Source organism: Pezoporus flaviventris, unplaced genomic scaffold, assembly GCF_033815535.1.
Source record: "Pezoporus flaviventris isolate CSIRO_AGI_PZ_B2104156 unplaced genomic scaffold, CSIRO_AGI_Pfla_v1 ptg000083l, whole genome shotgun sequence".
Lineage (NCBI taxonomy): Eukaryota > Metazoa > Chordata > Aves > Psittaciformes > Psittacidae > Pezoporus > Pezoporus flaviventris.
The window spans coordinates 2914691-2938391 of NW_026892631.1; the positions used below are offsets into that span (position 1 = coordinate 2914691).

Sequence of the window (23701 nt, forward strand, 5' to 3'; positions counted from 1 at the left end):
CTCCTTTATTTTGCTGGCTTTTGACAGTTTTATCTTAAAGTTTTTTAGCACAGAGTCCACCTATTCCAGAGTTACCTCCCTCTGAAATGAAGGATCATGAGCACAAAGGTTTTCCAACAGTGCAAGAGGGATTCTGAGCTAAGAAGGGAAACTGCATATAGCACATAGCTCTGCCTCTTGACTGCTAATGCAAATATTAACTTAAAGTGTTTTGAAACATCTTATCTCACTTGATACTAATATCCGCAGAAAAACATAGGGTTACATCATACAAATACTCATCTAGGCTAACTTTCAGTCTGCAAGGTCAGAATCTTCTTGTTTATACCAAAACTAAATGCACATTCCGTACTGCAGCAGCAGCTTTGGATACCCACCAAAGGACGTGCACACCTATCTGGCAATAGCTTTGCAGGGAATGAAAAACCTATGGCAGTTAAAAGAGCGAAAATTCCTTAAAACTTAGGGTCATTATCTCTTGGTTTTTACTCTGTAGAGATCTGGAAATGAGGAAGAAAGTATTGGAGGTGCTTGCTACCCTTCCTTTAAGGTATGTACATTATTTGCTAACGCAGGTACAGAGAAGTGTAACAAGTCCTAACTCTTTAGGAAGGTAAAGCCCACCCTGCGCAATATCACATGTAGTAGCAGAGCTCTTTTTATGCAGGTGTGGACATCTGTCTCATCTTCTGCTCTTGTCAAATCACCTTTGGTTACTTTATTATTTCCAACCTACTGCCCAGTGGAGGAGGTGTTTATAAGGAGGATAGGTGCCAAGCTTCACAAGTCAACGGCATAACCTGCTGGTGCGTGATTTCTCCAAAGAGCCTTCCGTCTCTTTATGGTCCCCCTGCCAATCAGTGGTGCTACGGAGAAGGTGTTTACAGGCAGAGGTGCTGCAGCACTTCACCTCCTCTGGCAGTGTTGCGCAATTGTAAAAGTCATCATGTAATGTCTCACTTCTGCAAAGCAGGAGATGTCATGCAGCATGATGAAGATGCTGTCTGGTGCGTACTCCTTCAGCAAGCCAGGAAGAACATCTGTCACCAATAGTTCTGCTTCAGCTCCACCTGCACCTGGTTGTTCTTTCTGCAAGTTCCTGTGTTATTTTTCTTCTGTATACTCAGACACCCTGGGGTAGGTTTGTTGTCTTGCATGGATTGCCATGGTCAAAGCATTTGTTCAATGGACACAAGGAAAAGCAAATAAATTAGCACCAAGTGACAACACTCTTTTCCAGAAGAGGAAACATAAGCTTCTTCTGTGGCTCACAAGATATTCTACGCACTGTATGTCTTGATGGTTTCTTCTTACAAGGGCCTGGCAGGAAAGACTCAGCTTCTGGTCATTAGAAAGAGCCATGGTAGCATGCTTCAGGGTGATAGGACAGAATGAATACACATTTGTTCCAAATGATGACAAATCAATTTTAGTACTGGGGATAGGAAGGAATTGTGCTGCAAATGAGCTTAAAAATGGGAATCTGTAAGAAAACATCAGAGTCAGGATGAGCTATCAGATTGGGCTTGTGATGCGTACTGCATAGAGGACTTGTCTTTGTTTCATCTCTTCCTATTTCAGTTATAAAATAAGATTTGAAAGAAAGCCACTTCCCTTCAAAAGGAGTAATTGCTAAGTATTGTGTTTTGTTTACTTACTCCCTCCTTGTTTAACCCACAAGAGAAGCTTGCACATAGTCCAGTTAATGCTTTATCATTCATGTCCCTTATCATGCTCTGAGAGCACGTATTCTGCATGAGTCATAATTAGCTTGTTTGTATAATACCAAAAGGAAAACAAACAGCCCCATATCTCTCTGTCCCACTGACAATAAGCTGACACATACTTAATCAAAATAGAGGATGCCGAATTAATTCAAAGAGATTGACTTTCAAGAGGGACAATTGGAAATTTCCCCTGAAGCAGTTACTCACTCAGGCGGAGTTCAGCCAAACACAAGATGAAATTTGTCACATTTGTTCCAGAATTAATCATTTCCCAGATATTACTACAGTTAGCTTTAACCTATTTCTAGACTTCATCATGAAACTGATGATGAATAAAAGAGTGATGCAGCTAAATATTAAGAGGCTCAGACATAAGAAAATAATGTGGAATAACTTCCTTGCTCACACTTCTGACACAAAGCTAAAAGCATCTGCCTGTGCCCTGGCAAAGACTTCACCAGTGGAAAAGTTTGGGGGAAAAAAGACACCCAGTTAACCAGTTGCTGAGGAACAAAATGATGAATAGTACCATTTATCAAAGAGCCTCATTTCCACATCTAGTCTTTTGTTAAAGCTTTACAGGCCGTGATTGCTGGAACAGGAAAACAGCAATTGCTGGCCCTTTGGCTACTCTGCAAGTGTTTGGGATGGGACTGGCTGTCCTATAGAGATTTAGGTATTCCAGAAATCACTATCCACTGAAGCAATATGGGACACTTCGTTGGACTGTACTGGCAGCACTGCCAGGTGTAGAAATGGGGTGAGCAGATTGAGACACCTTGTTAAAGTGTGACCCAGCTCAACAAAAGCCTGCATTATTTACCTGTATCAGATAAACGAGGAGAAGAAAGATCTTCCATTTACAAGGCAGAAAGAGAAGAAACATGTTATGCTGGGACCCTACGATAGTCCATTCTGACTAATTCCTTGCACGTGAGTAGCTACATGACCTCCTTTTCTATGTGCAATGCTTGAGTACCCATAGGATCAAGAGAAAGCACCAGCTAAGGCACCAAGACACTAAGATCCAGAGGCTATGCAGGCACCCTATACATAGACATCTAAGTTCAGCATGAAATATGGTATTGAACAAACATCCCCTCACTTTATATTCAATATTGTGCCCTGAAAAGGCAACCTGTTACTTTCTTGCCCAGCAAATAGCAATTTTGTTACATGGCATCAAATCAAGGTAGGTTCCTAAAGAAAGATATAAAAAAGATGAATATTTAAAAGTCTGCTGGAAGCATCCTTGATTTATCACATTAACAATACACACATTTTTTCTTTCAGGTAACATGAAAAAAAAAAGGGGGAAGGTTTACAGCTTGGGTAAAGTCACTCACATGTCTTTTGATTTAGGTGAGTAATAAAACCATTACAAAAATGCATTTGGAACAAGTCACACTGCACGTGCCTTGATGGTATCTTTCAAAGCTTAATGCTTTTCCTCCTTAATTCTGCTTCCTTTCAGACAGTCTGACTTTTTCCTGCCAACGTACTCATCAGAGTTCTGCTTGAGTTTACAGCACCACAATTGAAAACCTGCATGGACTGAGTCATGATCATCTCACCCATACGATATTCTTAAGCACAGACTAGCCAAGTCTTTGGGAAAAAGCAGTTCAGTGTCAGATGATTAATCATGTTAGCTTCATACCTCTGAACAATGAATCACTCATATCTTCAGAAGCAGAAAAAAGAAAGAATGCAACTTATGACTTAAATCAGCCTCTCAAGAGTAGGCAAAGATCCAAATTACTTAGTGGAAGAATCATGCAATGTCAGGAGTATTGGATGCTGCTGCTTTTATTTGAGATGCCATCACTGTTTGGAGAGGATTAGATGTGGAGGGTAAGCAGTCTTTTCTAGCTCTGCTTGAAAAGCTATGGCAGCTGCAGACATCGTTTGACTTCAGCCTACCAGGGAATCTTGTGGCAGCTTTCAGGCTGACCATCAGCCCAGCTTTGAAATGATTAATTTGTTGCCAAAAGGATATGATGATTTTTGGTAGTTTGGAGGTTGGCAACCTATGCCCAGAGGAGGACATTTTTAAACTGTCTGTGCACAGAGCTCATCTCGTTTTGTGGCCATCTGCTGACAAAACCAGGTAAGCCACTGTGTGTCAGAAAAAGCTGGCATGTCCTTTTCTGCGTTATGGCCCTTAACTGTGGAAGTTCAAGTGTTCCTGAAAGTAACCCTATATTTATGCAAATGATAACATGAAGCAGAGTATTTAAAAGAAAGCAACATATTTTAAGCTAACTAAAACAAAAACCTTAACATAAATCTATTTCTGAAATACTTTTAAGAAAAAAAGAGCGCAAGTGAATTCAAGGAAGTTTTAGCATGTTACAACCCCCCTCAAGTGTAGTGACAGCCAGAGCCTTCATGGTCATTTGTCATATGAGGGTTATGGTTCAACTTTCATATGTGGCAGAGAAATGAGAGCAGCAGCTACTGTGCCTTGGCAGCCCCAGCTGCTTTGTCTGCATCTTGCCCTGCACACTGCTCCTTGGATGTTTGCAATGCCACTGATGCAGATCAAAGTATCCATATGCAAACAGAAACGGTACAGAGGAGACCACAATCTTCACATGTGCCTCTTTGGCCATGCCCCTTGCCAGAGTACACCAAATCCAGGCATAGTGCTGGGAAATGCTGGAAGAAGGTGCCTGAGCCACACACAGTCATCAACAACAAGCAGCACATGGCTCAAGTTGTGTCCCCAGTTAAACCTCCTCTTGGTTTTGTGTGCTCACACAGCCCAGCCTGCTTTGGCATCCTGTCCAACAGCCCTGGCCCTGAGAATATCTCCCTGGTCTTTGCTGTGGAGTCAGAGAAGAGCAAACAGCGTTCTTAGCCCCAGCCCAGTGCCAAAATTGCTTAGCACAGTGCTCTTGCAGTGGTGGATGTCATCAATTACACAGCAGCTAGGGAAGTTCATCCTCTCAGTGCAAATATATATATGAGGAGTGAATGGCAAACGTCTTCGCTCTTGACACTTCTCTGTATTTACATCCTTAAATAAAACTCCTCAATAACTCCCCAAAATGAGCCACACCAAACACACTGTTGGATTTTCCATTATTGTCACTTGTAATCCTTCTCCTCTGAAGCAAATCCTCAGCATCCATTAAAACCACTTAAACCATCCATTAAGAACAGCCTTAAAAGCCTGTCCTCAAACACCCTGCTCCCCTAGCTAATCATTCCTCCTGTGGTCCTCCGTCCTCCTGACCAGCAGAAATCACTTATGAGACATGCTTATATGCCTGGCATATCATTCCAACAGTTTTCAACTGATCCCATTACTTCTGTGCACATCCCAGCGTCACCAACTGTACTGTACCTCAGGCAGATGCTCTTTCCCTTCTTCCACAGTCTTCTCTGCCTAGGGTTATTTCAGAGTATGCAGAGAAGAAAAAAGATGAGAATTGAGAATAGGGGTAAAAAGTCATACAGAGATTAGCAGAACAGAGGTGGTCCCTGGGTGAGGCTTTGCTAACCAGCCTGTGACCACACACCCATACATCAGGCATCAACTGATGGCTTGACTTGCACAGAAGACACATCTGTGACTGTAAGAAAGCCTACAGTTCTGAGAAGTAAGGGCCCAGCAGCAAGGTCATAGCAAATGCCTTAGAAGAAACCAGAGGACAATAAGGTATCACCATAACCAATGCAACACCAGACTGCTAGGTCCTGATCCAGAAAAGTAGACCCCACAGCCCTTCACTTAGGTCAGATTGGTTTCTGCACTTGATCACCAGATGCTGAGACATAACATTCATGGAAAAGAGGAAGGAAGAGGGGTTTTGTGTTCTGTATTGCTAAACAGAGCAAAAGCAAGCGTGGCTAAAGAGGTATGAAAGGTAGAACCACAACTACATGACAAGAATTCATTTACAACCTCTCTGTGCCTCCTTCCAATAAACAGCTACTCTTACTTCAAAGTGGTCCACGCATTTGGAGTCTCCTGTTTTTATGTGTGCCACTCAAGAAAAGATATGGAGTAAAACATGGGAAAAAGAAAAAAAGTTGACCAGATCCAGATATTTATTAAGAAAGAGAAGGTGGGTTTTGTTTGGGTTTGGTTGTTGGGGTCTTTCTAATTTATTTTTTTACAGAAAAAAAGTCAAATTATTGAAACCTTTTTTTTAGCAAGCACAAAAGTTTCAACCACATTTTTGGAAACAAAGGTTCTTAATTCCATGAGGGAAACAACGAATCAAAGAAAGAGAACTGATGTTGAGGGCACTAAATAGGACATGAAGGTCCCCCACTTAAACTCCACCTCAGTGAGAGACTCACTGGTTCAGAATCAAAGCAGTGTTTTGAAGCATGCTAATGAAAGGAGGGAGGAAAGGCAGGGAAGGGGCAGGCTTGAGACCCTGAGTGCAAGATGTACTCGTACTGTTGGCAGTCAGAAAGGGTGAGTGAGAAGACATGGTACCCAAGAGCATTTCTTTTCTCTCTTTATCTCCCTCTCCCTTTTATTCTAATCAAAGTGCATTTATAGCTTTCTTCCCTGGGTGGAAAATTAAGATGAACTGAAATGTCCTTTGCAGGAGAAGAAAACTGCTCTCTGTCCAGCTCAAAGGAAAATCCACATTACCTACAAGATCTACACATGCACACTCAGGAAATATGACTCTACCTAGAGCTTATTAGTTCAACTATAAATGTATTGTTGAGCTCCCAGTAGAATTTATGTACCTGCTTGGCTTGCTGACTTTGGCAGTTTCTTCTATATTCCAAGCAATAAGAATTATCTGCTGCATTTCTTTTTTTTTTGCATGGCTAGTTTAATATAACTGAAATATTTTCCTGCATTAATTCTTTGTCATAGATACTGGTCAGACTTCAAAGAAATAGTCAGAGAACTATATTTGCAATTTCTCCCACAAAATCCCTTGTCCCGGTTCAGCAATTGGCATTTTCCAGTCTCAATCATTTTTCCTATTCTTTATAGAAAGTTTCTGTAACATTATTTTAATTCTTCTTACCTAAAAATAGACAAAAAGAAAACCCACAATAAAACCGTTCACCTTTCCCTTCCCAAGAGAAATAGTCTAAAAGAGGAATATATGTCCTTTATATAGTGAACTGGATTAAAGGCATTTTGGAATCACAAATTTATTTGGCAGAATTTGATCCCCACAACTATTTTCTTAGCTGCAAAGGAAAGAAGGAAGTTTCTACATGCAGCACTGAGAAGACTGAGAGCCTGAAGGTAGAACCATCCTCAGTCTGAATGAAAAATCATTAAAAATCTTGGCTACAAGACACAACACATACCAATGCCACACGTTCTTAATGGTACCCAGGACCTGACCCATCCTGACTGACATTAAATCAAAGCCAGTGATGCTGTGGGGCTGCTGGCAGCATGGCAGGGAAAGACATGGCTGTGGCCATATGGAGACTGCCAGGAGACCTCCTGCTGCATCCTAGGTTCTAGGCCCTGGGGAAGTAGGACCTGAGGTCTGATCAAAGCATTTGCAGTGCCCTGGGCATGGTGACAGAGCACCCTCATCCTATGGAGCCAGGTAAGGCTGACCAGAGGGGCAAAGCTCTTTCTCTGCAGCCTGTGCCCAGTGATGAGCTGTTCACACCCTTCACCTGTGCATGTTGTGGTTCACAAGGAACAATCTCCCTTTCCATTCATATAAAACCCGAGGACCTGGGGCCACTACATGTCCTACGGGACAAAGGAGCCATGCAGATGCAAAGTAGGCACTGACCGCTCCCATCTCCACAAGTCACAAGGGGAAAGAGATGGGAGCCTTCCTTATGGCCTTTCTCACATACAAGTCTGACTTGCTATGGGTGGCCAGGGGCTGGGGGATGCTAGGTATAGAAGGCCACCATCACCCTCTTACTCATGGTGTGCTGTTGGAAGAGAGTGGTCACGCACCTCACGAGCTTAGCTCAGCTCCCTGTATTCTTGTCCCACTTAGGGTCATCCTGGCTTTGAAGTAGGACTTTTCTCTGCCCTTTTCAGCTGATGATGATTGTCATGTGGGTCTCATAGAAGACTAGCATGAACTTCTGGGAATGCCAGGGCATGTAGGGTTAGCTGGTGGTTCAGAACATGCAAAATGAAAGGGCTTGTAGCACAGGGCTGCTGGGCTTGCAGCTGATTTCTCTTCCACCATCCTTATTCTTACTATTGCCCAGCACATTAGAGGAGAGTGGATGGTTACTTCCTTGGCCCACACCAAAAAGCAGTGTTAAGAGAGGGAGCAGGATCAGGGTAGAAAAGCTGCTTTATGGCTTCCAGGCACCTGCACATACTAGGGCTTTTCCAGCAGCAGTTTATCTACCTGTAGTTCACAGAAAGATAAGTACCAACAACTAATGCAAAGATACCTGGTTTCTGTGTTCGTATATACAATATACGTGTAACCCCCATACCAAACACAGAGTCAGCTTCCCTGCCATACCCAATACAAAATTATTCAAGCCTACAGGCCAAATAAATGACTTATAATTTGAACTCTTTTATGGTATAGGTCTTCTCGTGTGTCACATGTGCAAAGAACCATCACTGTCTCCAGTGCTTTTCTGGCAGCTAATCATGCTTAATCTGCCCCATGAGTTCTGGTCTGTGAAAATGACATTTCTAATTAAGATGTTCAGCAGAGCTATTCTCACGAGAAGTTTCTGGGTCACAAAAGTCTCATTATGGAGCTGCAAAAATACAGGGAGGGGAAAGAACTGCAGGTACAGATCATATGGTTGTCTTTGGCAAAAGAACAGGAAAGGCAACCATGGGAACCTGTTCCCCAGCACAGACTTCAAGTTCAGAGCTGCTTCCCATGCCAACGTCACAATTGATGTTTCTATGAAAGTAACTACTCTCTGGGTTGAAGAATAGCCAGTAAAACAGGTAACCAACACGTAGCTGAAAACACAGAGATACACAGAAATATCTATGGCATCTTTGTTGAAGAGTGAAAAACTTAATGCTTGTCCACAAAAACGAAATAAAATCCCTCAACAATGAAAACCAGCCCATGGGACAGCATGCATGTGGAACATAGCTTGAAAAAAGACGCTAAACATATAAGGACACCTGTGTCTAAAGTACCTGATTGCTACAGCAGAACAAATATTCTGTGCTGCTGCTCATCCTAACTGCAATGAAAGAGGAAAAAGAAAAGGGAGATTTGGTAAGAGTAAAAAACAGAGGTAAAGAAAAAGACATTGCTTATTTGTTTCTGCAAGGACTCTAGGTGGACATGGCAGAAGAGAGGATGGGCCTTGGCTAACAAGTGTCATTGGATAAAAATCATTCCTCCACAGGGAAGTTGATAATGATTAAGAGCCTGATTGCATGATGGGATCAGCAGTGAGATGTGGCATATATCCAAGTCAAATCATACCATCTTCTCAACAGCCCAAGTGAGATGATACGGCCTGCATCAGGCCAAAATTAGAGCTTGGCATGTTTTTCATTGCAGCCTTCTGCTATAAAGACCTGAAGGTATTGAAACCTAGACTGAGGTAACATACTGCAGGCTCTCCCTCTCAAAAGGGAGGAAAGAGAGGAGTTAATCCAAACATGCCAATTCTCTTTCGCCCTGATGTAGCTTTTGTAAATTCACAGTTCTTTTTTTGTTTTGGTCCTGTTTAATATTTTGAAGATGAGGGATAGGGAACAGAGATTACCATTATCCACATGGGAGTCGCATGGTGTCAGCCTGTAGCTCAAGTTAGCTTCATCACACCCACAAGAGCATCCTTGAAGGCATCTCACTCCAGCTTAGGAAATCATGGGGAAGGAGCATGAGAACAAAGCACTGCCAAAGGGACTGGGTGGCCACCATGGAGCTGAGACCAAGCACTGCCACCCAGCTCAGCCCATAGCCTCAGGGGGTGCTCCAAGGTCACAAGTTCTCTTAGTTATGTAGAGAATAATTTCTAAATACTTTAAAGAGCTACCCCTGACTATTCTTGCATGCTATTTAAAATTCTTATCAAGGAAGGAAAACAGGAGACTCAATGCACAGAAATACATCCCTCCACCTGGAAATTATGCTAGAAAAAGGAAGTAACTTAAAATAGGAGGTAGGATGTAAAGACACCCAACATCCAGCTTCCCAGGCTCTGCGAGGATCCAGAGCTTGCACTGTAGTCATCAGTCCTGTTTCAGTAACACCATGAGACTTGAACTAGTACATGATGGCTTTCCAGGTGGTTGCTTAATATTTAATGGCAGAGCAGGACCAGTACCTACATCTCGGGACCCCCAACCCCATCTTGTGCCTGCGATACAGAAGCCAGAGTGCCCATGTCCAGTCAGCTATCCATCTGTGCTGCTTAGTGACTACCCAAAGCATCAAGACAATTTCTGCTACAGACTTCCAGCTGTGCTCTGCCTGACTCTTTGCCATCTGCACAAAAGGGAAAACACACAACCAGAATTTAGCAGGAAGTTTTGCAGGTACTTTGTATATTATCATGGAACCAGAACATTAATTATGGTCAAATATGTTTTGTTTCCATTCGCATACTCCTTCTTGGTCAGTCCAAATTAACTGGGTAGCTGTAGCAATGTGAAAGGTCCCCCTGCCCTTTTGGGCAGTCACTTCTATTGGGATTCTGCAGGATTTAATGAACAAGTGCTTCTCTGTGTTTATGGTATTCCAAGAGGTAAAAAGCTGGCTGAACTAGTGGCCTGTGACTGAAGTCACACAAATCTTTCAGGCAGGCTGGACTCCTCGAGTCCATCTCTGCAAACAAACAAGTATCTGGAACAGGAGACTGCCAGAGGCACAAGGAAGAAAAGGCATAAACACACTGTTTGGCTCAGCTCTTGCAAGCCTTTGTATTACATGCTTGTGGTCAGGGGAAGCAATTTTATTGGAAAAAAATGTTTCAGAGTGAATTTTCTACATAAAAATAACTCATTAATGGAGGATAACCCTGGCAACCAGATGGAAATGTCTGTGTTTAAATCTTGACACAAAAGGAACAAATTAAAACCCAGAAGAGATATGGTAATATGGGTACTTGCTCATTGCCTAACTGCATGCTAGTGTCAGTTGCCCCACTCCAGTGTTTACTGAGATTGTGCTTGTAGATGCTGAGATGTCAGAAGTACAAAAGCTTGTTGCACCACATCACTAACTAATTTTGCTAGGAAGATTAAAAGAGGTATTTTGTCCCTTGTGTGATTTGGAGAAATTGAGACGAATCAAGAAGACTCGATTTTGAATCAAGGGAGCAAACAAGAATGTGGACTTCATGTTTTTAAAAAAGCAGTTAAAAAATAGGTGTGCTCAGAAGGGAATCCTTCAATTTTCCATCTCTGTGTTATTTTAACTCAAAGTTGTCTTCCTTACTGTGGTCTTTCTACTCAGAGGTGCAGCAAACAAACCTCAAAAGAACATAATACTCCTCTGTATCATCTTCTTTCCTCCCTTGGCTGTTTCTCTTACAGGGAAATAAATACAGTAGGATCTGTTTGAGGCAGCCTGGTCATGTTGACAAGCTGGTCTTCAACCAGAAGTCACACAAGAATTATAATCAAAACCACATGGGACTATTTCAGGAAAGCATGTGGGCTGCTGGAGTGAAGGATGTACTGTATATGGAGAAACTGGTGTATCTCTCCTGTATTCCTCCAAAATGACACATATGCCTCAAAGAATCTTCCATGGTTGGAACCCAAACATGTTGGCTTGGAAGATTTGTTTACATTCAGCCCTTGTCTACATAACAAAGAGTTTGACCACCTCTCATCTCAACATCAGTGAGAACATATGCTGCTTTCTTTAATCCAGTTCTTGGAGATAGTTTCTCCTGAATAAACACAGTAAGAAACAGCAAGCAGGGATCTTGCACGGCCTCTAGGCTACAAATGCATCATTATTCACACAGTGTTTTTCCCCTTAAACCCCACACATTGTCAAGGGTATTTATAGGACTCCTCCCAGCAGTAGCAGTTAACAATATAAGCAGCCAGTAAGTTTCAGGGGTGCACTGGATGCAAAGATAATCCTGGTTTTGCACTTTCACTGGGTATTTTGGGAGATTTTGTCTATCAGCTTGGAGCCTGCAGGACCTTCAGAGCCAAAGTAATAAAATTCACACTGTTCAGCATTATTCATTGAGTTGAGAGGTTGCAGCATCACATCTGAAATTGTGGGTGGCTTTCCAGCAAACACCTATTGCTGCTGAACAGGGGGGCAGGCTCCAAACTGAAACTCGCCTCGTGCCTTTGTGAACTTACAGCTTTGCTAAGAGAGATTTTCAAAGGTGTTGCTGACAGGTAACTGCTTAACCGCCCCTTGGTGCTCTTGAAAACCTCTTCTGCTTTATGAACCAATTCGCAGGTCCAGCCAGACACAGCTTTGCACCACGTGCGGGCTGCTACCAGAACAGTGTGGTGGGGCCACTTCTGGCACAGGATGTCTTGCAGTAAAGCCTAGAACCAGCTTTTAAATCCCTTTTCTCCATGTTGCCCAGGACTTTCTGGGGGGTGGCTGCAAAAGCCTAATGCTTCATTTCCTCTCTTCCACCAGCTTTTAAAAGTGGGAATGAGCTGTTTTTATTCGACCACTTGGCCTTCCTTGCAGTAGTCCTTGGGAAATGGAGTCTGTACACTGCCTTCAAAGCTGACTGAGCAAACAGATAGGGCACAGAATTGGAAGTCAGTAGGTTAGAATAGAATAGAGTAGAATAGAATGGAATAGGATAGGATAGAATAGGATAGGATAGACGGGTTGGAAAAGACCTTTAACGTTAAGTCCAGCCATTACCCCAGCACTGCCAAGGCCACCACTAAACCATTTCACTAAGGCCCTGGGCAGCCTGTTCCAATGCCTGACCACCCTTTGGGGAAGAGATTGTTCCAAATAATCCAGTCTAAACCTCCCTTGGCGCAGCCTGAGGCCATTTCTTCTTCTCCCATCCCTTGTTCCTTGGGAGAAGAGACCAACCCCACCTCACTCCACCCTCCTTTCAGGCAGTTGTAGAGAGTGATAAGGTCCCCCTTGAGCCTTCTCTTCTCCAGAGTAAACCCCCTAGGTCCCTCAGCTGCTCCTCATCAGCTCCAGGCCCTTTCACACCTCTGTTGCCCTTCTCTGTTGCATTTCAATCTCTCTCCCATAGCGAGGGATGCAGCCCTGCTTCTATCTGAGTGTTACCTGCAGAAGGCAGATTTACCTCTCATTCCTGTGCCAAATGTTTGGGCTGTGAGAACTTTGCAGTAAGGATAATATCTCCTTGCAATTTTGTGCAGCATCAGCCTTACAAGAACTCTGATTTTAGGTGACTCCAGTCACAATAGTAAGAGGCAGCCCATAGACAGACACCAAGGGCTAAATCTAATAGAGTTAATGAACACCTTGTACAATGCAGCAGCTTGAGTCTTCTTTAATATTTTCACCAAGTCATTCCCTCTAACATATCTATTAAAGTTTGCTAATTACACAGTTATGCAGCACTGATACTAAGTTAAAGTACTCCAGCTGTATAAATAGAGAAACACTTAGGCAATTGCTTTTATTTGGGTAATAGTTTCACTTGCTACTTCAGGGCTATTTAAAGAAGCTGCTCTCCCTACTAATGGCTAAAATAAAACAAGCTGATGGATCTGTCATCATTCCTGATGGATGGATGCCAGCATCACAAATCAATCCTCCACAGTCAGCTCTTATTAGCACCTTGCTGGCAGTATCCCTCTGAAGATCCATGCCTGAGTCAGGGAGAAAACAAGCCTTCCACTGATTCTATCACATTTGGAGCCTGAAGCACACAGATATCACAGTCAGGTCAGTTGTCCTGGGTATAAGCAAAAATGAATGGGAAATTCTGATGCCTGACAAATTTTTCTGCCTACTCTGAAAGGGTTTTGTTAACTCAGCACCTTGTTCCCAAAAACCTGTGGTGTTGATCCAAAATGATGCAACAAGCAAGGCTCAAAACAGGAAACAGAAGAAGGAAGTATGATGGTGATAATGAGGCCAGGCAGTTCATCAGCAAGAAACAAGCACATTTTCACTTTTAGTATTAACTTACTATTAACTTAACTTATTAACCCTTCTCCCTGATCTGGTGTCTTCCCTTCATGACAGCGAGTATTCAGGGTTGATATAGAGTCATCCATGAAACTGTGAAAGTTATTTACTCAAGAATAGAAGTTGCAAAAAGGTGAATGGAAAGGCTACAACTTTGGCCCAAGCCAGGACACAGCAAGAAGCACAACTCTGGCAGAGGAAAGTGAGCAGAGTGGGGTAGAAATGCAGCATAGGTAGCTCTTTCTTGGGATGGATTACAATGGTACTGTCTAATGCACAGAATATACACCCTCTATGCTTGTTTTTCCACCATTAAACTCCTGGGTTTTATTTGCAGGGTGAGCAGAGGGAGGAAGGAAAAAAATGGTAAAAAAGAAAAAAAAAAACAAACAACCCCAGGGAGCTAAAGTAAGCTCACTTCAAAATAATTTTTAATGGTCACCTATGGCTTGAAATAGAAAATGTATAGAGTAAGGTAAGTGCAAGATTTAAGCTTCCAGCCATTAGGATACACCTGAATGCACTGTTGCTTAATAGGGGTGCTCAGATGGTAGCTAAAGGAAGAGTATAGAAACATGGAAGCCCATCAAACCAGTATATGTCAAATGCCTCTGTGACATGATAGGAACACAGAATTTGAGAGCAATAATATAGTCAAACTGCTCATACACTTCTCACAGATGTATTGAGAACCTTTTAAAAAACGTGAATATCTTTTACAAGAATGATCTTTAACAAAGATTTGCTCCATGGAATTGGAAGACAGCTGGGAAAAGGACAGTTTAACTATTGGAAATCAAGTCCCGTTGGCAAATAGGTGTTAGAGGTGTTTGTTCTCTTTCAAAAAGAGATCAGTTTTGAGGGGTACAAGTGTTTGGAAATCAATAGTTAGATACCAGTGTTTAGAAGCACAGGAGGAATATGCTTCCAAATAAGATGCACACCTGTGTTTGCATAGTCATCCAAATCTGGTGAGAAGGTGGCTCTTCCTGAGTTTCCACAAGTATTTTTCAGTGTGAGCAGTGCCTATAAGCCAAAAGAAAAAGAAATAATCAGTTGAATGAAGTCTTGCAAGATTTTACTAGATAAATATGAAAATGTATCTTCCAAAATGAGACTGGGCATCCTGGGGTGGATGTCAGCCTGGGAGCTGTGCCGTTTAGGCTGGGCTTTGCGGTAGGATGAATTTCAACTGGATGCTTTTAGTTGTAACAGCATACTGCACTTAAATTTGGTTACTTAACAGTATTCATCAAAGCGAGCAATGTGCCCGAGGAAGAGAAGCAGATAAATCTAATCCAAGCACCTTTGCTATATTGACAGGAAAAGGACAGGTCACATTTGTGTGACCTTTTTTTCTCAAAGTCCAATCTTTGCCCAGTCGTGCGCAATCACCGCACAAGTTCATTCCCCACTGTCAGCAGGACAGGCAATATTGAAATAAGTGCACGATGACATCTACTCGTGTTAAAAATAGCAAAACCAAAACAAACAAAACCCCCTCCAACTAACCAGCAACAGCAGCCTGTTCAGTAAAAAACAACATGGTATTGGCCCCTTTAAGTGGAGGAGGTTTAAACCTCTGGGAGTCTCTGGGATGAATCTCCCAGGCTCTTGCAGCTAAAGGGTCTGTGTCACTTGCCGCTTTCCCCTTTTCCCTCCATGTGCAGACTCACACTTGCCCCGTGTGGCTGAGCTCCAAGGCATCATTCCTAGCCAATTGCCTGTGTTGTATCCTCATGGGGGGAATAAAGATCCCTTTAAAAATAATTGTGTTTCAGTTAGGAGGGAGGCAGAGGGGTGTGCTAGACCCAAGCACAAGGCTAGAGAGCTCCAGCTAGGGAGTAAAGCTGGTCTGGTCTGTTTGCCTCTTTGAAGGGCTGCTTTAGGGTCTGCCTCCAAGTTCAGGATTTTCCATCCTGAACCTGATTTGAACCTGAATCAGAGCCCAAGTTTCCGTTGGACATAAATCAGTTTTGGACAGATCTTGTCCCTGAGACACATGTGAGCAACTCCCGTTGAAGTTAAGGGCTGATGTGTGCGTGCACGTGTCTGTGTAACTGTAGGAAGGTCATAACTAAGTGCCTATTCTATAAACTTTGGGTACTCGTTTGATGTGTTTCTTGCCTTTCATTGCCTCTTTACTCACTAGTGATTCTTGTTTTTCAGTATTTGGAAAGAACAAGGCTTCTCCTGATGGTGGCTGTTACTCTCAGAAGATATCATACACAGTCTTAAATGTCCAGTTAACCTGCAGGCATAACAAGGCAGGGGGAAAAGATGATCCGCCAGGGAAGCTGTATGGTACGTGCACGGAGCACATGGGAAATTTCTCAGAGAATGTGGTTTTGGGTCTTTTTTTCCCCTGTCAAAGGAGGCTGCTCAAGAAGTGAAGGAGAGTTTCGAACAAGAGTGGAAGCCTCACACCTGGAATAAAGAAAATATCTGAAGCAAACACAGACTCGATTACTTCTCTAGTGTCAGATAGAAAGCTACATATCACAGGCATGTGAGCAGTCTTGTTAAACATGTAAGAGATGGTTGATCTGTTCTGGTCCCTCTCTACAAAGGGCCATACCTGTCCCCAGTTGTTGCTTCCATGACAGATGTGACTTAGAAAATGACAGTTTGTTTCTGGTTATAATAACCTTAAATATTTAGAGATTATCTTTGCTGCATTCAAGAGACATTTTTCTTGTTTGTTTTTCTCCTGAAAACTATACCTAAATTCAGTTCAGCATCATGTATAGAGTTGCTCTGTGCATGGAAAAAAGCTAATAGCTCCAAGTATAGCAGAGTATGAAATGGATCTCCATACCTTCAAGCTCTCAGGGAGAATGGGAAAAAAACACTGGATCAAATTTAGCTTTGGCATAAGCGGGTGCAATTCCCAGAGGGATTTGCACCCGCTTATGCCAGGATTGAGTTTGACTCATGGAGCTTGCAGGGTGGTCGCGTAATTAAATTCTATGGTGGTTCAGTGTATTGCTACAATGCCAAATGATGCAATATTTTTCAGAGAGGACAGCTGTGCATTATTTAAAACAAAATCATCTACTACCTTTATTACCAGCTTGCTCTCAAGGTTCAGCAGTTTTCCAAGGCATCACTGAGGCATCTTAAGCTTTTGTCTTCAGACAGGAACACTGACAGTCTGAATTATATGCTGCTTCCTCCTTATTAGACGCTGCTTATAAAAAAAGTACTGCCACTGTGGTCTACAGTTCAATGAAGTCCATTGTAAACTCCCCAGTATAACATAAACCTCCCTAAAACACATAAAATTATTGGCTTCCAAGACCAGTCTCACTGAAAGAAAGCTCTGTATTTAGTCTTTGCTTAAAACACAGGTATTTGGTAGGATGGAATTCAAAATCCCAACTCAGTTTTAAAAGGTTGGGTCCAAGGAAAGTTGACACAGACCATGTAATTTTAATTAAAGAAAGATTTCGCTCCTTTATAGCCAACAGGGGCATTGTAACATTGACATATTGATGCTAAATAATTATGAGTCCATAAATAATTCAGTATATAAAAATGCTGTATGGCTGGTGCCAGGTAGCGAAGGGAATAGCATTGAAATAGCTGACCTGCCAGGTTACTACTACAATGCCAGGGGATAGACAGGCAATGTGACCTAGCAGCTATCAAAACAGTGAACACCACAGGCTACACTACCCACAGAGAGCACTTGAAAGTGGAAAACCTAGGGCTGTCCAGTTTTGTCAACTCAGTATTTTAGCGCCGCTGTCATAGAAGAGGATAAACTTTAAGGAGTGGTACCAAGGAGAAAGGCAATAGGGGAATCACATGAAGAAAGAGAAATATTAAAAAGCAAATTAATGATGAAACAGGAACACCTTTACTTTTTTTTTTTCCAGGAGTTGGGTGAATACCACAAACTTATTTCCATAGATAACTATTTACCTTTAAGACCGAATTCAGTTCAGATGTGCTCACTTTCCATGAACTTTCAGAAGTCAAACATTCATTGGCATAGATAACTGGGAAAACAGACTTCAACCTCTCGCTCCAGGGTATTCATGCCAGCAGGGACATATTTTAAGAAAGATGGTATTTTAGTGTTTGATTTATTTAAAAGCTTGATAAGGAGTCTTATCTTTCCCAAATGAAACATGTCACACAAGTTTGTGATGAGAACCATACCCACAGAGCTTTCCAAATACGTTTCTGGTCTGTGCTATTAGCCGTACTGACATTTGAAACTGCTCTGCCCATGGATGCTGTGAGATCAATACATCTTTATAAGCAAAGAACACGAGGATGAGGGTGAATCAGAGGCCTCAGGCAGGTACTGTAAATCAATCTCCTTAAAGCTTCACAAACAGGTGCACAGAGATGAAGATTGCATTGAAACCTTCCTCAATTAATTAACTACAACAACCATGTGACTGGGCACCTATGAAAGCTCCATGGCTTGATAAAGATAAAAAAAAAGGTTTTCCATTTTATTTCCCAAGATGAACCTGGAAGGACAATTCTGTTCCTTACCCTTTGGAAAGGGTCAGAGGCTTCAAGTGCCTTCTTTGATTACAAGCATTGTATTGACCAAAAGGTAAACAACTAACAGCTTGTCAGCTCAAACAAGAATATCCTATGGAACCCCCTTGTGTTGGATTAAATTATCAGTGTGAAGACATCTGCTAACAGCAGCATTAAGAGACTTGATAAAGTCAGGGCTTGCTGGAGGAGCAAGTGCTAAATAAGAATAAAAAGGAAATGTTGGACTTCTCCTTACATCTACCAAAATTGAAAGACTACACCAATCCAAGAAAACCCTTGCAGTTAGCAAACTGTGTGGTTTTACTAATTTACCCCTGCAGATTTAGCTTTCCATGCTTGGGCTTGGTTCATTGCCCCTCTCCCACCTACCCTAGATCTTTCTACATGCTCCATGCTTCCCTGTGAGTGTTTGATTTTCATTAGTAAATTAGAACAGAAAAAAGAAAAATAAAGAAACTTTTTCCCTTAAGGAAATAGTCTTCGAATATCTGTGTGCTCACTTCTGTGTCTGCACATATGGTGGCAAAGACACAGCCTGTCTCTTGGAGGGCCAAGCCGCATGATGGCTGCTGTGGGAGAGCCAGGTCTACCTCCAGGTTCCTACACACCAGCTGGTGGGATGCAAGCAGCTACTCCGCCAGGTCCTGGCAACTACAAGGGGGTATGGGCCATGGAAGTGCAAAATAAATCCCAGGGACACTCTTATGTGCCAATCCAAGGTTGCTGAGGGGTTTGCACTGGTTCCACGCAACTCTTGTCATGACTCCACTGCAGGTGCAGCCCGCTTTCATCCTCTAAATCAAGACATTTCCTTTCCCATAGTTTGGGAAAATAATAGACTCTTCCAGCTCCAATCAGAATTGAACCTCCCAGTGAATGATTTCTTCCTTCTTTATTCTTCTTCTCACTGCCAATGACAGCTGCCTTATGGTTGCCATTGCAAGAACCAGTGTTAAAGGCATTCCTGAGAGCTTGCTAGTGCAGTTCGCTCTACTCAAAAGCTTCATCCTCCTTTTTATTTTGAAAGAGGAGTATACCCAGCTCCCTGACCTGGGTCCCTAGTCTCACTTCAGAGGTGGAACCCATGCTTCAGTTTTGGAGTAACAGAAGACCCTGAAGCCTACTAGTGGACCGCTTTCACAGAGCTAGGGAATGGTCTACACAAGTGGCCATCAGCAGTACGTACCCCTGAATCTTCATCAGGACTCGGAACTTACAGCGGTCACTTATCACCACATTTATTTAGGAGGGGAGCTTTGCTAAGACCTCAGCATTGGCTGAATTTTATCCCCTCCAAACCAATCAGGCTTTGGGGGATGTTTTCAAATTCAGGAGGACCAGAGCAAGTCCAGGCCAGAGGGAATGAGCTCTTGGTTCACTGCAAACAAGATGCAAGCCACCCACCACAAATTCACATGCACACTAAGCATTGGGAATTCTCATAAAATTATCACTCTCCTTTTTTGCTTAATCCTGGCAGATGACAGAAAACCAAGACAAAAAAACAACCCCAAACAGCCTGACAAATCATCTCATGGGTGAAGAGCCTAAAGCGTTCAGTAATGAGGGATAAAATTGCACAGAGAGGAGGCAGAACAAGTTATTGACTGCAGCACACAGGCACAGAGACAAAGCTTAATAAAGAGAAACTTAAAAAGAGCAAGTTGGACCGTGCAGTCAACAGCTTACTGTTACAAACCCAGCCTGGGCTGGCAGAAAGGCATCTCTGATTTCTGGGTGGCTTTTCCAGCAGTTCTTGGCTCCATTTCCCTGATGAAGCAGGAACATCCCTGTGAGGAAAGCTATGGCATGGTCATTGCCACCTTGGTAGAACCAACTTTGACAAACACATGTGTCTGTGCACATTTGCTACCAGGCCAGAATTAATTCCCAGAGCTTTCATCTCATCTTGTACTACCTTTCCCAAAAAGCCTCATGATCCAAACCCTTCCCTATCCTTATTTCCATGGCTGACAGCCCGATATGCTCAATCCACAAGAAAGAGCAACGTGTGCCTGCACAAATGGTTTACTTTCCAAAAGGCCTTTGTGATTTGTCAAATTAACACCTGGAGAATGACACAAGAAGGAGTTCCATCCCCAGACAGAGCAGGCCATCCCCCAAGTTTCCTCACCACCTCTTTTGTAGAAGTGGTTCCCAGAATAAGTTGCTGTACATTTGCTGCGTGTGGCCTAGCTCCTATTCCCAAGCTCTTAGCTCCTTAATTACCCTCCTTCCGAAGGGTCAAGCTTTGGCTAAAGAATACCCTGCACTCAGTTATCCTTCATCCTAATGAATGCTAATAAAAAGCATTCAGTTGACTAATGCAACATAAAACTCTGCCCCGTTTCATTGCATCTGCTTAATAAGAACCTCATTTAATATCAAATTACTGCCTGCTCAGCCAAAGACTTGTATTTGTGGTAACGGGGCTGCGAGGCGGGAATATCAAGAGCTGCAATATGGAAATTCCTCACTAATATTCTCTGCAGGGCTGTGCGATTACTTAATTCATTTAGCTGAGCAAGTCTGATGGCTCGGCCAACTGTTTCACAACACTGAGCACAATGCTAGGCAACTGGCCTCCCCATGGGCTGCTCCTGCCATATCGCTTTTCCTGGGACCCAGCTATTAACAGTTGCTTTGGGGATTTCAAAGAGGGTCACAGATAGTGTTACCAAATGAATGAGCTTGTAGTAGTGAGCACGAAATCCTGCTTTTTCCCTGTCAATCAAACGTCAGTCAGAGGATGCCCTGTGAGACAGCAGCCGCAAAGAAAGAGCATGGCTGGGAACTCTCCATCTGTTCGTACTAGGGAGCACTGGCACATGGATAAATACCTGCATTTAAAGACATTCCCTCTTTCAGTTTTAGAGGAACCTGCCCTAAAACTCGACCTTGTTCTGCTTGACTCACATGCTCCTGTAGAAAACAGTTTCCACACTGCACATCAAAGTTTTTTGGGGAATGTAAAAATATGTAAACAGTAATGATTCCCAGCTCCCATGAACAATCACTTACCAGAACCATTTTTACACACATTCCTCAACAGCTTTAATCAAACCTCAGACAGTAATGTTTCAGGGGAAAGGATTTAGTCTGTATACTTGAGGTAGAAAGAACCATACTGAGGAAGAATGCTAAATGTTATCCTTCACAGACCACAGGTTTTTAAAACAATTAAAAATATCCTATCGTGACTTTAGCTTTGTGCAGTTTTGGCAAAAACAAATACTGAAATATTCTGTCCTGGTTTACATTTTAAAAACAATATTGAAAAATTAAAGAGGGAGAGGGAGAGAGAATAAAAGAAACACAACCCACAAATGTGATTCAGCAGCTGCAGAAGTGGCCTTATAGTGGAATTTAAAGCATTTGATTTGCTTAGTTCAGTAAGAAATGACTAGAATATGGAGTATGTGTGTCCTCACAGGAGGAAAATGGTCTAAATAATGTGATGAACAGCAGCAGAAAAATTATGAGTGGCCCTGAAGTCAGGCCAGCACAGTATATCCCATGATGGGCACAAGCTAACAAGGAAAGCAATAGCTCTGCCAGTACAGTTTTCAAAACAGATGTCTGTCTCAGGGATAGTGTTTCGTCAAGTAAGTTATTGAGCTCAGGAAAAGATGTGGGTGGAAGGCAGTGGTCTGCAGCAGGTCAGCTATGAGTGCTGTTGGATGGAGTATGGTACAAGCACAGAGACGGGTGAGGGAAGAGAGATTAAAAACCCTGAGGAAACCCACTGTTGGGAGAAAAATGCTCAACTCATGTGAGAAGAAACCCCTCTCCACACAAGGCATTGCTGAAACAAAATAGCTTGTCCGTACATATCCCCCTTTAAATCATCTTACTGATGGTTTTCCACCATTACAGGCTCCCTTGCAGACAGACTGCACACGTGCCAACACCAGGACAAAGCAACCACTAAACAGTGCAGATATTCTAGCATCTATTTTCCTATAAGAGGAAAAACCACATAGAGGGCCAGGAAACCTGCATTGTTTCAAGACTCTCCAGGGCCAGCAGATGTCCCGAGAGCTGCAGAGAAAGGCGTTTGTGGGAAAGGTCAGTGCCTGCGTTACGCACCGCACACCACGTCCACCTCTCTGGCAGAGGGGAGATGGATCATGGGCACAGGACAGCAAAGCAGCACTGGGAAACTGGATATACCTATGATGGCACATTAATGCAACCGAGTGCCTGCATTTGGTAGGAAACTGATCCCATCTCTTCCTGCTTCATAGGACTTCTGCAAGTGGTTTCTGTGGTGTCAAAGCAGGAGCAATACAACAAGTTTCTGCCTTCACCACCGTTACCTTGTGCTCAGGTTTGCCACTTGCACAGTTTTTACACTGCTGCTCCTCACAAAATGCTTGGAATACAAGGATGGTACCAACTTTGGCAATTAGAAAAAGCTGCTATGCACAGGAAACCATTGCTTTCCACATCCCGCTCTCTCTTCCCTCAAAATTCCAAGCTAGACAATCTGAGGAAAATTGTCATCCTTATCTGCATGTAAAAAGTTCATTTCCCTTGCACACCCGTGACCCCCCCATCTGCTTTCATGCTCTGCAGCCCACAGTCTGTCACCATCAATATACAGAGCCCAAAATTCAGTAGCAAACTGGGGTCCTATCTTGATTCATCCTTTGGTATCTCTTGCCTGGCTTCGATTTCAGCGGCAAGTTCCAATGGATTTGTGATCTCACTGTGACACTCTGGGAAAGACCCTGAGATAGTTCAGATTTGACTTAAAGCTGGAGATGCACTTCATGGGAAGGACAGAATCTGTGGGAAGAACTCAGGTCCTTTTCATCCATGGATGCATAAACTGTGGCCAAAGTTTGGCATGGAAGAGAAATCTTCCTCCTCCAGATTGGCCTACATTTTTATTCGATTAAATAACCTTATTCTACTGTTAGCTTTGCCGACCTTCAGATTCTCAAAGTCAGGATATTTCTTCACCTCAGGGAGCATCAGAAGACTTAATAAAAGCCTTGACAATACTGAGCATCTAATAGTATTTATGCACATGCTGAGAAGGGTCCACCTTCATGTTCAAAGCTGCTTCTGGTGGTTGCTACCATTGTGACCTCCCCAGTTGCCTGCCTGGCATAGAAAAATCATGATTTGGCTCTTCTGATGTGTGCTTCTGGGTGGTCAGCCTTAAACAAACTATTGCGTGAAATCTGGAAGGACTTCAAGGAAGAGCAATGTGCCTCCAGGACACCTATAGCACAAGCAGTATGGAGCCATATTGCATCATCCCCAGCATCATTGCTGCTTTATGACCACACACTTAACTATCTACTCCCAGGTAATATTCCTACTCCCGACCAACCACTATCACATTTTAAAATTCATTCTGCTTATGTACTCCATATCTCTGTTTGTCTATTGTAATGCAAAATACCA

At 42.8% G+C, this 23701-nt stretch overlaps 1 long non-coding RNA gene across 2 annotated transcripts in view; it reads right to left on the bottom strand.

Moving 5' to 3' along the window:
* Window positions 1-23701, bottom strand: part of LOC133280464 (uncharacterized) — a 157613-nt gene that overhangs the window by 49389 nt on the left and 84523 nt on the right. Inside the window, exon 2 of one of the 2 annotated variants that reach the window (XR_009747178.1) lies at window positions 13722-14785. The exons of the other annotated variant lie outside the window; for it this stretch is intronic. This is a non-coding gene — a long non-coding RNA (uncharacterized LOC133280464). Of the gene's footprint in view, window positions 1-13721; window positions 14786-23701 lie in introns of those variants that run through there. 2 annotated transcript variants of the gene reach the window in all.